A 6,324-nucleotide genomic window follows, 5' to 3' on the forward strand; every position below is an offset into this window, starting at 1 on the left:
CTCACCAAACCGAAAAGCTTCCTACCAGAACACGACAAACTAAGTTATGTTATTATTCCTTTCATTCCTATGAAACAGCTGTAAACCAAAATCCTTTTTCCCTGGTTAATGTTTTTTTCTGGGATGTATGTGTGTGTGCATGAGGGCTAGGGAAATAAGGAGCTTTTCGTATATAGATTTACTTCATGATTGGTTAAGACTTAGCTTTATAATAAATAGTTAATTTTGTTGTTGATTAAAGAAACCTGGTTGGTGTGCTTTATTCAGGGACAAATAAAGTATCTAATTGGCTGTTTTTCGGTAAGTGGGAAAATTTATTGATATGCTGTGACCTGTGGAGAAGTGGGACTGAATTAACAACGCACTCCTCCCGCCTCGGTTGTAATATGTGTAGGAAACATGGCAGCCAACTTGCACACAGCAAGATCCCACAAACAGAAATGAGATAATGACCAGATAATCTGCTTTTTAGTGATATTGGTTGAGGGATAAATATTGGCCCAGGACATCAGGGAGAACTCTCCTGTTCTTCTTCGAATACTGTCCGTGGGATCTTTAATGTCTACCTGAGAGCGGAGACAGGGCCTCACTTTAAAGTCTCATCTGAAAGATGGCACCACTGACAGCGCAGCACTCCCTCAGTTACCCTCACCTCACCTCTGGAGTTCAGCACTTTTGGCCATGTTTGTACCAAGGCTGTAACAAGGTCATGAGCTGAATGGCCCTGGCGGAACCCAAACTGGGCGGCACTGAGCAGTGCATTGCTGTGTAGGTGCACTTGATAGCACTGTCGAACGACCCCTTCCATCACTTTTCTGATGATTGAGAGCAGACCGATAGGACGATAATTGCTGGGTTGGATTTGTCCTGCTTTTTGTGGACAGGACATACTTGGGAAATTTTTCACATTGCCGGGTAGATGTCAGTGTTGTAGCTGTACTGGAACAGCTTGGCTTGGGGCGCGGCAAGTTCTGGAGCACGTCTACCGCCAGGATGTTGTCAGGGCCCATAGCCTTTATTATATCCAGTGCCTTCAGTCATTTCTTGATATCACATGAGTGAATTGAATTGGCTGAAGACTGGCATCTGTGATGGTGGGGATTTCAGGAGGAGATGAGATGAATCATCAACTCAGCACTTCTGGCTGAAGATGCGAACGCTTCACTCTTATCTTTTGCACTGACGTATTGGACTCTTCCCTTATTGAGGATGTGAATGTTTTTGGAACCTCCGCCTCTGTTTAGTTGTTTAATTGTCCACCACCATTCACAACTGGATGTGACAGGACTGCAGAGCTTAGATTTAATGTGTTGGTTGTGAGGTTGCTTAGCTCTGTCTATCGCATGCTGCTTCTGCTGTTTAGCATGCATGGTTGTAGCTTCAAGTTGGCACCACATTATTAGGTATGCCTGGTGCTGCTCCTGGCATGCTCTCCTACACTCCTCATTGAACCAGGATTGGTCTCCCGGCTTGATGGTAATGGCAGAGTGGGGGATATACCGGGCCATGAGTTTACAGATTGTGGTTGAATAAAATTCCACTGCTGCTGATGGCCCACAGCGTCTCATGGATGCCAATTTTGAGCTGTGAGATCTGTTCTGAGTCTACCCATTTAGCACTGTGCCAGCGTTTGCCAGAGCTGGCGGACAGCCATAAAGGTGGGGCTAAAGTGTGGCGAGTCAAAGAGACTTAGCAGTTGGCAGGAAAAAAGACAGAGGCGCAAGGAGAGAGCCAACTGTGTAACAGCCCCGACAACCAATTTTTCTGCAGCACCTGTGGAAGAGTCTGTCACTCTAGAATTGGCCTTTATAGCCACTCCAGGCGCTGCTCCACACACCACTGACCACCTCCAGGCGCTTACCCATTGTCTCTCGAGACAAGGAGGCCAAAGAAGAAGCTAAGCAACCTGCATCATTCTACCATCATTCATCTTTAAACAAGCCCTTGATAACATTTCTTAATATCTCCTTCTGTGGCCTGGTGTCAAAGTTTGTTTGGTAACACACATGTCAAGTGCCTTGGGATGTTTTAGTATGTTAAAGATGCTATATAAATGCAAGCTGTTGTTTTAAAAAGGTGTTTGATAGACTGTCACATCAGAGACTTTGTTAGGAAAATGCAGGCATGTAGAGAGAATGTAGCAGCACAGAGAGGAAGCTGGTGACAAACAGGACCCCCCCCTTCCCACCGGGGTCCTCGCTCGGAGGGGTGAACCCCCTCCCCCTCCCGTGGTCAGTACTGGGAAGGGTGAACCCCCCTCCCGAGGTCCGTACTGGGAGGGGTGAAATCCCCCCCTCCCGAGGTCCATACTGGGAGGGGTGATCCCCCCCTCCCGGGGTCAGTGCTGGGAGAGGTGACCCCCCCTCCCAGGGTCAGTGCTAGGAGGGGTGAACCCCCCACTCCTGGGGTCAGTGCTGGGAGGGGTGAATTCCCCCCCTCCCGAGGTCCGTACTGGGAGGGGTGAAATCCCCCCCTCCCGAGGTCCATACTGGGAGGGGTGATCCCCCCCTCCCGGGGTCAGTGCTGGGAGAGGTGACCCCCCCTCCCAGGGTCAGTGCTAGGAGGGGTGAACCCCCTGTCCTTATCCCAGGGTTAATGTTAGGAATGCCAAGAACAGCACCAGGCATACCTAAAACTGAGGTGTCAGCCTGGTGAAGCTCCAACACAGGACTACTTGAAAACCAAACAGTGGAAGCAGCATGGGATATACAGAAAATGAACTGAATCAGCCATATAAATACGGTGACTACAAGAGCGGGTCAGAGGCTAGGAATCCTGTGGCAAGTACCTTCTCAAGGGTAATTAGGAATGGGCAATAAATGTTGTCCTAGCCAGCAACACTCACATCCCATAAAAAAATGGATTGTAAAAAATCTATCCCAAACTAATCCCATTGCCTCCCACTCTGCCCATAGCCCTGATGATGCATCAACCTTTGACAAACACTGGAGCAGAACTTTACATCCTGTGTGACTTAGACACATTGCAGCAGCTTTTTCGGGAGCAGAGTGCGAGCGAGTGAGCAGCTGGGAAAGTCCGTTTGAAAGTAAACTTAATTTCCTTTTGTTTTCGGCGGAGGCCAGGGGGCTGCTGGGTAAGTAAAACACTATATATTTGGGCGGTTTCTGAACCCGAGACACCACACTTGTAGTGTCTCCCACCCGCCCTCCTCCTCTAACCAAAAAAAAGGACTCGGTGGGGTGTTTATAAGGTAAGGCTTTTTCTATTTCTCTGGTTTTATCGTGATTGGTAAAAACTTTTTGTTCCTTTTTCATTTAACTAAGTTAAGCTTAAGATTAAAAATGGCAGGAGATCTCAGACCTGTGTCGTGCTCCTCTTGCTCAATGTGGGAGCTCAGGGACATGGCTAATGTCCCTGACTCCTTCACGTGCAGGAAGTGTGTCCAGCTGCAGCTCTTGTTAGACCGCATGACGGCTCTCGAGCTGCGGATGGACTCACTTTGGAGCATGCGCGATGCTGAGGAGGTCGTGGATAGCACGTTTAGTGAATTGGTCACACCGCAGATTAGGATTGCTGAGGGAGAAAGGGAATGGGTGACCAAAAGGCAGAGAAAGAGCAGGAAGGCAGCGCAGGAGTCCCCTGCGGTCATCTCCCTCCAAAACAAGTATACCGTTTTGGATACTGTTGAGGGAGATGGCTCACCAGGGGAAGGCAGCAGTAGCCAGGTCCATGGCACCGTGGCTGGCTCTGCTGTTCGGAAGGGCGGGAAAAAGAGTGGAAGGGCTATAGTCATCGGGGATTCGATTGTAAGGGGAGTAGATAGGCGGTTCTGTGGTCGAAAACGAGACTCCCGAATGGTATGTTGCCTCCCAGGTGCACGGGTCAGGGATGTCTCAGATCGGCTGCAGAACATTCTGAAGGGGGAGGGTGAACAGCCAGTTGTCGTTGTGCACATAGGCACCAATGATATAGGTAATAAACGGGATGAGGTCCTACAAGCAGAGTTTAGGGAGTTAGGAGCCAAGTTAAAAAGTAGGACCTCAGAGGTAGTAATCTCAGGATTGCTACCAGTGCCACGTGATAGTCAGAGTAGAAATGAAAGAATAGTCAGGATGAATGCGTGGCTTGAGAGATGGTGCAGGAAGGAGGGGTTCAGATTTTTGGGACATTGGGACCGGTTCTGGGGGAGGTGGGACTATTACAAATTGGACGGTCTACACCTGGGCCGGACTGGAACCAATGTCCTTGGGGGTGCTTTTGCTAACGCTGTTGGGGAGGGTTTAAACTAATGTGGCAGGGGGATGGGAACCAATTGAGGAGGTCAGTTGACAGTAAGGAGGTAGTAACAAAAGCCTGTAAGGAACTAGATAATGAAGTCAGTGTGACTAAGGGGAAGAGCAGGCAGGGAGCAGATGATGAATATAAAGGGACTGGTGGTCTGAGGTGCATTTGTTTTAATGCAAGAAGTGTAGTAGGTAAGGCAGATGAACTTAGGGCTTGGATTAGTACCTGGGAGTATGATGTTATTGCTATTACTGAGACTTGGTTGAGGGAAGGGCATGATTGGCAACTAAATATCCCAGGATATCGATGCTTCAGGCGGGATAGAGAGGGAGGTAAAAGGGGTGGAGGAGTTGCATTACTGGTCAAAGAGGATATCACAGCTGTGCTGAAGGAGGGCACTATGGAGGACTCGAGCAGTGAGGCAATATGGACAGAACTCAGAAATAGGAAGGGTGCGGTAACAATGTTGGGGCTGTACTACAGGCCTCCCAACAGCGAGCGTGAGATAGAGGTACAAATATGTAAACAGATTATGGAAAGATGTAGGAGCAACAGGGTGGTGGTGATAGGAGATTTTAATTTTCCCAACATTGACTGGGATTCACTTAGTGTGAGAGGTCCAGATGGAGCAGAATTTGTAAGGAGCATCCAGGAGGGTTTTCTAGAGCAGTATGTAAATAGTCCAACTCGGGAAGGGGCCATACTGGACCTGGTGTTCGGGAATGAGCCCGGCCAGGTGGTTGAAGTTTCAGTAGGGGACTACTTTGGGAATAGTGATCACAATTCCGTAAGCTTTAAAATACTCATGGACAAAGACGAGAGTGGTCCTAAAGGAAGAGTGCTAAATTGGGGGAAGGCCAACTATCCCAAAATTCGGCAGGAGCTGGGGAATGTAGATTGGGAGCAGCTGTTTGAAGGTAAATCCACATGTGATATGTGGGAGGCTTTTAAAGAGAGGTTGATTAGCGTACAGGAGAGACATGTTCCTGTGAAAATGAGGGATAGAAATGGCAAGATTAGGGAACCATGGATGACAGGTGAAATTGTGAGACTAGCTAAGAGGAAAAAGGAAGCATACATAAGGTCTAGGCGGCTGAAGAAAGACGAAGCTTTGAAAGAATATCGGGATTGTAGGCGCAATCTGAAACGAGGAATTAAGAGGGCTAAAAGGGGTCATGAAATATCTTTAGCAAACAGGGTTAAGGAAAATCCCAAAGCCTTTTATTCATATATAAGGAGCAAGAGGGTAACTAGAGAAAGGATTGGCCCACTCAAGGACAAAGGAGGAAAGTTATGCGTGGAGTCAGAGAAAATGGGTGAGATTCTAAACGAGTACTTTGCATCGGTATTCACCGAGGAGAGGGACATGACGGATGTTGAGGTTAGGGACAGATGTTTGATTACTCTAGGTCAAGTCAGCATAAGGAGGGAGGAAGTGTTGGGTATTCTAAAAGGCATTAAGGTGGACAAGTCCCCAGGTCCGGATGGGATCTATCCCAGGTTACTGAGGGAAGCGAGAGAGGAAATAGTTGGGGCCTTAACAGATATCTTTGCAACATCCTTAAATACGGGTGAGGTCCCGGAGGACTGGAGAATTGCTAATGTTGCCCCCTTGTTTAAGAAGGGTAGCAGGGATAATCCAGGTAATTATAGACCGGTGAGCCTGACGTCAGTGGTAGGGAAGCTGCTGGAGAAGATACTGAGGGATAGGATCTATTCCCATCTGGAAGAAAATGGGCTTATCAGTGATAGGCAACATGGTTTTGTGCAGGGAAGTTCATGTCTTACCAACTTAATAGAATTCTTTGAGGAAGTGACAAAGTTGATTGATGAGGGAAGGGCTGGAGATGTCGTATACATGGACTTCAGTAAGGCGTTTGATAAGGTTCCCCATGGTAGGCTGATAGAGAAAGTGAAGGCGCATGGGGTCCAGGGTGTAATAGCTAGATGGATAAAGAACTGGCTGGGCAACAGGAGACAGAGAGTAGCAGTGGAAGGGAATTTCTCAAAATGGAGACGTGTGACCAGTGGTGTTCCACAGGGATCCGTGCTGGGACCACTGTTGTTTGTGAAATACAT

The sequence above is a fragment of the Heterodontus francisci genome, chromosome 14 (genome assembly GCF_036365525.1).
Source record: "Heterodontus francisci isolate sHetFra1 chromosome 14, sHetFra1.hap1, whole genome shotgun sequence".
In the NCBI taxonomy this organism is placed as follows: Eukaryota; Metazoa; Chordata; class Chondrichthyes; order Heterodontiformes; family Heterodontidae; genus Heterodontus; species Heterodontus francisci.